The 8,828-nt window shown below is 51.3% G+C and overlaps 1 pseudogene; it reads right to left on the minus strand.

Moving 5' to 3' along the window:
- Nucleotides 1-6,339, minus strand: part of LOC119271843 — a 46,430-nt pseudogene extending 40,091 nt beyond the window's left edge.
- Nucleotides 6,340-8,828: the final 2,489 nt, after the last annotated feature.

An 8,828-nucleotide genomic window follows, 5' to 3' on the forward strand; every position in this document is an offset into this window, starting at 1 on the left:
AAAAAATGATAAAAATGTCAAAAAAATAAAAGAAAATAAGTTTGCCATGTGATATGTGGTCTAGTTGTTGGGAAAATTTACAAATATAAATTTCGACTTTATTTGCAAAATCTCTCTGGAAATTTGTAAAATGGGCATAACTTTTGCATACGAACTCGGATTAAAAAGTTTTATATATGAAAAATCATCTACTCGAAAAGTTACATCCGAATTTAATTGGGGGAACCCCGTTAAACATTTTCAAAATCCCCAAAAACCTAACACAAAAAAAGTTATGGGGCTTTCAAGATCTAGAGGCAAAAAAATAAAAAAAAGGTTTTGAAATTTTTTTAATTTTTTTTTTCAAAAAATGATACGTAATATGACCGGGAAGTTTGAAATATTTTTCAAAATTTCATCATAGTCATGAACATGAACAAAGTCTTAGACATCAACAAGGTATAATAGGATTGATATGCTAGATATATCAACAAGTGCCTGTGAAGTGAGCTGTTGCTGGGGTTGGATAGAACTCTAAAGTTAAGCGTGCTTGGGCTGGAGTAGTGTGAGGATGGTGACCTTTCGGGAAGTTTGACCACGGAGTGCGATTTGACTTGAGGTTAAGACATAATGAAAAATTGTTACTAATGGCGCACTTCTATGTGGTGCGCCATTAGTATACCAGATACTAATGGCGCACCGTGGGTCATACTAGTGGCGCACCAGTAGTGCGCCATTAGTAGCGAAAATAGGTGCGCCACTAGTAGCCCTTTTTCTAGTAGTGAGGTCTTCAACCATAAGCCGAAGTGGGGCTTGATGCGGAGGAAGGCCTCGCACACGACGATAAACGCCGAGATGTTGAGGATAAAGTTCGGGGCCAGATTATGGAAATCCAGGCTGTAATAGAACATGAGCCCCCGGACGAATGGATGGACAGGGAATCCCAGTCCGCGGAGGAAATGGGTGAGGAACACTACCCTCTCATGGGGCCTGGGGGTGGGGATGAGCTGCCCCTCATCTGGGAGCCGGTGCGCGATGTCGTCGGGCAGGTATCCGGCTCTCCTCAGTTTCTTGATGTCTCCATCCGTGACGGAGGAGACCATCCACCTGCCTCCCGCTCCGGACATGGTTGGAGAAGGTTGAGGTGGGAAGTGCGGACTTGGGCACTAGAGCTCGAGTGTGCGAAAATGGATGAGCAAAGGAGGAAGATGGCGTGGATAGAAAGGTGAATCTTTATCCCTTTATATGGGCGGGCGAAACTAAGCGTCCCCACTTGCCTGGTAAAACTCGCTTATCCCCCAAGCGCCGTAATCGATGGCGCGGTTGGGTTACCCACGCCCGTATTGATGAGAATCCCGTAATAAGGGGACACGATCTCTGCTTTGACAAGACGTGTCGAAAAACTGCCTCGCGTTATGTGTGGGGCTGGTTAAAGGAAACGGTTCGAATAATCATCGGGCCATGACATAACGTTATACGTCAAGACAAGTCAGCAAATTAGAATTGCGAAAATATTATTCTCTCTACGGTGGTATGTGGAACTTATTTTGCAGGGTCAGACACTATCCTCGTATTCAAATTCTTCTGTGATGTATTCGGAGAAGGAATCCGCCTTGCAATGCCGAAGACAATACTGCGCGCCGGATTCATCGTCATTGAAGCATGGTTCAGGGGCTACTGAGGGAGTCCTGGATTAGGGGGTCTTCGGACAGCCGGACTATCTCCATTGGCCGGACTGTTAGACTATGAAGATACAAGATTGAAGACTTCGTCTCATGTCCAGATGGGACTCTACTTGGCTTGGAAGGCAAGCTAGGCAACACGGATATGGATATCTCCTCCTTTGTAACCGACCTTGTGTAACCCTAACCCTCTCCGGTGTCTATATAAACCGGAGGATTTTAGTCCGTAGGACAACAACCACAACATACAATCATACCATAGGCTAGCTTCTAGGGTTTAGCCTCTCTGATCTCGTGGTAGATCTACTCTTGTACTACCCATATCATCAATATTAATCAAGCAGGACGTAGGGTTTTACCTCCATCAAGAGGGCCCGAACCTGGCTAAACATTGTGTCCCCTGCCTCCTGTTACCATCCGGCCTAGACGCACAGTTCGGGACCCCCTACCCGAGATCCGCCGGTTTTGACACCGACAGCCTCCCTCACCTCGGTTGCATCATATGGTTTATTCATAAGATCATTCATAGCCTGTGTTACTTTCACCGGAACAAAGTTCAACAAATTATTAACATCATAAAAACCTTGGGACTCATACAAGTTCTGGTAAAAAGCTTGCACTTCCTCCTTGTCCTCTCTTTCTGTTGCATAAATCGAGCCGTCCTGGCGCCTGAGATCGGCAATACTATTTATGCCTTTTCTCACTGCTGCTTGTGCTTGAAAGTAGGATGTATTACGATCTCCTTTGCATAACCAACGGACACGCGGATGTTGTTTCATCCATATCTCTTCCTGATGCATAGCCTCCCGGAGTTTTGTGACCGTCCATTTCTCTTCATCTGTCGGGCCACGTCCAACAAACTCACTCCGGAGCTTATTCAACTTTTTCTGAAGCTATCTCACCGTACGTGTGAGGCACCCGAACTCCTTTGCTCCCATGGACCAAGAGTGCGCCTGAGAAGATCAAGCGAATCTGATATACCTTGCAGTCCCGGGGCGCGAGCATGACCACGCCATGTTTCTGACACAAGCTGATCATAATCCCTGTGTGTTTGCCAAACGTTTTCATATCTAAACTGCCGTGTATGCTGAGATCTACCCGGCAGAGAAGCTTGCACATCCGCTACAACAAAACAGTGATCCGATTCACATGCCGCAAGATGCTTCACTCGGATATACTCATAATGTTGCCGAAACTCCTCATTTGCAAAGGCTCTATCCAGCCTTGCTTTGACATTGGACAGGCCTGCTTGCCTGTTATCCCATGTGTACGCACAGCCTGACCAGCCAAGGTCTTGTAACATACAGTCATCTATAACCTCCCGAAAAGCTCGCATCTGCCCCTCCGGCCTGGGTGTTCTACTGCGAAAAGCGTCTCGTTGAAGTCCCCCATGCACAGCCACGCCAGTGTGGAATACCGAATAAGGAGCGCAGAAAGCGCCAACTATGATGTCTGTTTTCCACTCTAGGAGCGCCATAAAATTCTGTGAATCGCCACTCCAGAGAGTTTTGATTCAAGTCCTTCACCATTACGTCAATATGACTAGTACTAAAATTCTTCAACTCAACTGAAACATCCTTTGTCCAGAACAGACCAATACTGTTGGCGCAAACCCGGAAACCATACGCACAAGATAACCCAACTCGAGCATGAACACAGAGCAATGGCGACGAATGCCGCGGCCACGGACCGGCCTGTATCTTGGCAACCTTTATTCACTGGGTTTGGCACTTCAACAACACGATTACACGACCCCTTTTCAAGGCTACGGCAACGCAACAGCCAAGCAGTCCACTCCTAAAATGCCTCCACTAGCTAACTAACTCATGCATGCACCAACTGCACGCTCACCGCACCAGCCACTACCTGCATGCACGCCCAGATCCAGCCTCTTCCAACGGCCATATGACCGGCCGTGCATATAGCTAAGCCAGCCACGGCTGCTCCACTCAACGCCGGCCAGTCCAACGGATCTCTACAGCTGCTACAACACACGCCATAATACATTCATGGTTTATTTTCTAACATACTCTCCCTAAACCACAACATCATTATCATCGAAGTTGGTGTAGCTCCCGTCATCGATGTCACCACGACCGTGACCCAGCCCGCGGACCCGACCTGGCGCATCGACACCAGTTCCACCGTGCTCCGTCACGTCTCCGGTGACATACGCCGAGCTCCTCCTCCGCCGACGACACACGCTTGACGTCCCGCACGTCCCGCGCGCACCCAACGCGCCCGACCACCCCAGTGCGTCCCGCGCGCATCCGACGCGTCCGACAAGCCCGACCACACCAGTGCGCTCACCGCGCGCCCGTGGTCCCGACCCGACGCGTCCAGTGCGCACCCATAACACGCACCGGTCGCGCCCAGCTCGCCGCCGCGGCTTATTGCCCTACACCGCCGCGGCCTCCATGCCGCCATGCAGTGCCTCCACGCCGCCACGCCGTGCTGCGCCGCCGCGCCACCACGCAGCGCCTCGGCGGCCTCCACGGTAGCCGCACGTACGACGTCACCGCCCGCCGCCTCCACCACGCGCCATGACAGCCACAGCGCCGCCCACCTCCATGGGCCGACACACGGCCCAGAGCTCCATCGCGCAGCTGCCAGCGAGCGCCGCCATTGCTGCCACGCCTCCGGCACGGCAAGCACGCCCAAGACACCAAGCTCATGATACCAATTGTTGGCGCAAACCCGGAAACCATACGCACAAGATAACCCAACTCGAGCACGAACTCAGAGCAATGGCGACGAACGCCGCGCCCGCGGACCAGCCTGTATCTTGGCAACCTTTATTCACTGCGTTTGGCACTTCGACAACACAATTACACGACCCCTTTTAAAGGCTACGGCAACGCAACAGCCAAGCAGTCCACTCCTAAAATGCCTCCACTAGCTAACTAACTCATGCATGCACCAACTGCACGCTCACCGCACCAGCCACAACCTGCATGCACGCCCAGATCCAGCCTCTTCCAACGGCCACATGACCGGCCATGCATATAGCTAAGCCAGCCACGGCTGCTCCACTCAAGGCGGCCAGTCCAACGGATCTCTACAGCTGCTACAACACACGCCATAATACATTCATGGTTTATTTTCTAACAAATACCTCCGCTCAACCCTTCACTATTGACTGCATAGCAGCCACTGAAACCAAGTACATATTTCAGAAATTCAACACGCTTGCCTCTAATCTTTGTCTCCATGACGAAAAGAAGAGAGGGTCCTTCTTGCTTCACTAAACTGCGAAGCTCTCGAACTGCATCGGGGTTCCCAAGCCCCCGGCAGTTCCAACTCATGCATCTCATTGGGACGGGCAGGACCGCGCCGCGGTCTCTACCGAATTTTCAGGTGTAGGCTTCTTCTTCTTTGGCTCACGTGCAAACTCTCTCCCCTCCCCCTCCTTGTCGTCCAGCTTTCCATCAGATATGATTGGGTCTTCTGAATACTTGTTGTGTTCGCCCTGGCCCGAAGTTAGGGTGTGCGTGAGGCAAACCTCCTGTGTATATAAGTATGGCATTGAGTTAATGAGAAAATGAGGCCGTGAGGGCTGCAGCCAGAGTGTAGTGTTTGTTTTCACAAAGGAGAGAGCCTCTTGGCAAAGCTAGCGGTTGGTTTCTCCCTTGGTGCATGTGTGCGTGCGTGTGTGTTCTCATGTGTTCTTGAGAGAGACAAAGAGAGAGGATAGAGTTGTGCGAGGCAGCTCAAGGTAGAAGAAGAAACGGCGCTGCACCGCAAGGAGGCGGCGCCAACAACATCGGCCGGGGGCGCAAGCAGGGGACTTTCAGCTGTAGAAGATATTGCTTGATTAATCAGGGGACAGAAGATGACCTGGTAGTCTGTGCCAGTACGGCAAGTGAAAGTGGAAAAATCGTTGGGATTGCTGTAGGCATCTGGGCACATCTACTTAAAGAAGACCGAGTTAATTGTGTAACTGCAATTGCTTTCCGCACTCCTAATACAAGGATAGTTACACCCTCCCGGAGCCTTCAGATCTCTTGGGCACTGCGATGTGATGTTGGCTGCACAGCGCGGCCCCTTGCTGTACCCTAACCTTCCCTGAACCGGCACCGGCAGGAAGTCCATGGGCACATTGAAGCCATCAGTGAGCGAGATGTCGAAGAAATCATCATCACTTTGGCCTTGGCCAAGCCTGAACTCGCCTAGCGTGTTTGGCGATCGACCACTGACCGTACAGGCGAGCAAGCCGCTGCAGTCGCCAGTTTGGCATGACCCGCCTTCGCGAAGGAGTGAGCAGCCTGCGCGCGCCTAGATGCGCCCTGCTGAGGTACCAGCGGGCACGTTCAGTGCCCACGTCTCCCCCTGATCGAGCTTCACGCCATCTCCCGGCAAAGCGGCTGGCCACGCGGTGTAGGAACATTGGTTGATGATTTTGAATGTGGTGGCCTCGCTGGTGGCAGCGAGTAGGAGCACGAGGAGGAGAGGCTGGAGCTGGAGAGCCGAAGAGGTACTCGCCACTGCCATTTTTGCTACGATTTTTTGCTTGTACGCATTAACTTGAAACAGAGTCTGAGTTGGAAACTTGCAATAGGGTTCCTGTGATGGCTAACAGGGTGGAAGAGTGGTAGGGGATTGTAGATAGGGACTGCATCAGTGTGTTGATTCATTCAACGGTCAGCATAAAAACAGCCTAACATGCCTATAGCCATAACTGTTTGATAAGAACAGACTTGTTTGCTTGCTTGGTCCCTTTCGAATTGTAGATGTACGTCTTCCAAAGAAAAAGAATGGGAATCTATGCATGTTGTTCGATCAATTTTTCTGCCTAACAAATTCTTTAAGCTGATGTAGGCCTAAACCCTAACTGCACACTTTTCTGCCTTTCAGGAAATTGTTAGGTTGCACATCTTTAATTTGTTCATTCCTAATCTGTTGTTATGATCTGTCGTGGCATTCCTGATCTGGAATCTGCAGTCAGCAACAGTTTAGAGGCAACCTGGTTGTTGGGGGCAAGCTGAAGCTGACAGCGGTTGGCAGCTGCCTGGAAGCAGCTGGAGGCCTCCTTCACCCGTCGACGACTGGCCTAGCTATCATACGCCGTCAACCACATGGAACCATGCATGCATGTCTCACTCATCATAACTGTTATGACCGGCATATTAGGGGCTTAGTTCAATGGGTTGTGACCCATTATCTTATCGTTATTAGGGTCGTTTGCTTAGGTGTCAAGTAAACCTCCTTATATAAGGAGAGGAGATGTATCAATCTAATCAAGTAAGAAGTAGTCAGTATTTGCTCAGCTTCCCTTAGGGAGCCGGGAGACCTAACCCTAGCTGCCTCTTGCGCCGCCACCGTCTCTTCTCCACCACGCAAGGACGGCGCCCAGCCGTCGGCCGCCGCGCCCTCGACCTCGTCTTCCTCCATCTTTCTCCTACAATCTCTGCCCTAGAACCGGCAGAACCCTAGCTCCTAGCACTTTGATATCAGGTAGCTCAGTTCTGATCATGTCTTCCCCGTCGCCCATCCCGTCACTTGCGCTGCCGAGCGTCACCACCGCGCCGCTGCCCTCCCCGTCCGCGCCACTGGTCGCATCCTCCGGTGCCACCACCACCCAGATGACGATGCCCTCCACCGCACCACCGGCCGCCGTCTACTCCCCGGCGGAGATCATCGGGGTCCTCAACGATCTTGTCACCACCGTCCAGGGGATACGGCTATACCTAGCCGGCCCCTACGGGCCGCTGGCCGCCGCGACCGGCCCAGCTGCCCTGCCATGGTATTCGGCACCCGCGGCGCCGACCGGGCCTCTACACCACCACTGGCCGCTTTAGCCGCCGCCCGCCGCCGCGCCCCAATGGCCGCAGTGGCCAGCACCGGCCCTCGCCGCGTCACCCATGCTACCCGGGTCCTCGCCACCACCGCCCTGGCAGCCCTGGTAGCCGCCGCACCCCAGGGCCACCGCGACGCTGGTCGGGCCACTGCAGCCCTCGCTACAGCTACAACCATCCCCCGCCACCGCCCTGATCTGGCCACAATGCACTGGTAGAAAAAGGGCCTATAGTCCTGGTTCGTAAGGGCCTTTAGTCCCGGTTCCTGAACTGGGACTAAAGAGTCAGTACTAATGCCCCGACCCTTTAGTCCCGGTTCAATCCAGAACCGGGACTGATGGGCCTCCACGTGGGCAGCGCAGAGCCCAGTCAGGAGACCCTTTGGTCTAGGTTGGTGGCACCAACCGGGACCAATAGGCATCCACGCGTCAGCATTTCTGTGGGTGGGGTTTTTGTTTTTTTTGAAAGGGGGGGGGGGTTGGGGGTTTTGGGGGGTTAATTTAGGTGTTTCATATATTGTGTTAGCTAGCTATAATTAATAGAGAGAAGTGTCCTCTCTTATGTCCGTGCTTGGTCGACGCTACGTACTATACATACGTATAGAGAGGACTAGACACGCTGACTAGCTAGTAAGCAAACGAAGGAAATAGAAGATCGTCATGAACATATATGCATACAGAGAGCAGTGATATCGACCACCTCTCCTTCTCCGAGAGATTGGTCGAACAACAAGTTCTCGTATATCTATCTGACACTACCGGCTACATATATACAATAATTATCTCTTACAAATATAATCATACGGACTCAGGGTCCACATAGAATTCTCCGTCTTCAGGGATCACGTGGTCAAGAAAGAATGCCGCCAATTCCTCTTGAATTGCTCGCATGCGAGATGGTGCTAGGAGTTCACCCCGCTTCCGAAACATCTAATTTGAAGAAGGGGGTCAATACATATATATATGAATGAATGAAACTCAACACAAATGATGGTAATAAAATAAAATTGTGAATGTTGTTATTTACGTACTTCATATTGTTCGTTAGAGTACCCGCCCCGCTCACAGGTCGTGTGGCGGATGGACTCGCAGATGTAGTATCCACAGAAATCATTCCCTTGTTCCTGCCACAACCACTTTACAAGAAATAGAGGTCAATCAAACTGATAAGCAAGAATGCTAAATGGTATTGATGAAACTAGCGCTTGAATCACTAGGAGATGCGCGGAACATGCCACTATAGTACTTACTTTCGGGTGTCTAAATTCCAGCTCCTTCGGCAGTCCCGGAACTGTTTTGGTGAATTTTCTCCAAACCCTGCCGGACAAAGAAAACAATTACTTGATATCAGGAAATGAACAAAGTTGCTGATA

The sequence above is a fragment of the Triticum dicoccoides genome, chromosome 3A (genome assembly GCF_002162155.2).
Source record: "Triticum dicoccoides isolate Atlit2015 ecotype Zavitan chromosome 3A, WEW_v2.0, whole genome shotgun sequence".
NCBI classification, from domain to species: domain Eukaryota; kingdom Viridiplantae; phylum Streptophyta; class Magnoliopsida; order Poales; family Poaceae; genus Triticum; species Triticum dicoccoides.